We start from the raw sequence: 777 nt of genomic DNA on the forward strand, positions 1-777 counted from the left end.
TTTAAAATGACAAGGCCTTTCTTACGATATCAAGCAAAACGGGCTGGCCCTTTCGCCTGCGGGCCTCATGGCTCACCAGTAGAGTCGATGTTTTGTCGATATCTTTCGATAGCAATAACTCTTTATTGGGAAATATTTTGTTAAGACATGTAGAACAAAAGTTGTTTAATTTGTCAAGACCTATCGATCGATATCAAGAAATAGGCCCGCGGACATTTTAGCTCACCTGTAGAGTCAAATTTCTGTTGATATTAGTCAATCTCCGTCACTTTTTTCTGGTAAATATTTTGTTAAGACATATTGAACAAAAGTTGTTAAGTTTATCAAGACTAATCCCTTCATATCAAGAAATAGGCCCGCGGGCCTAATGGCTCGCCTTGAGAGTCGATATCAGTCGATATCAATAACTTTTGACTGGTAAATATTTTGTAAAGACATATAGAACAAAAGTTGTTCACTTTATCAAGGCCTATCGACTGATATCCGAAAATAGGACTGCGGGTCTGATGGCTTACCTGTAGAGTCGATTTTTTTCGATATCTTTCGAAAGGTATAACTCTTTATTGGTAAATATTTTCTTAAGACATGTAGTACAAGAGTTGTTCAATGTGTCATAACCTATCGATCAAATAAAAAAATGGGTCTATGGGCCTCATGGCTCGCCTGTAGAGTCGATTTTTGTCGATATCAGTCGATTTCAAAAACTTGTAACTGGTAAATATTTTGTAAGGACATATTGAACAAAAGTTGTTCAGTTTATCGAGATCTATCGATTGA

This window comes from Ostrea edulis, chromosome 2 (assembly GCF_947568905.1).
Source record: "Ostrea edulis chromosome 2, xbOstEdul1.1, whole genome shotgun sequence".
NCBI lineage: Eukaryota > Metazoa > Mollusca > Bivalvia > Ostreida > Ostreidae > Ostrea > Ostrea edulis.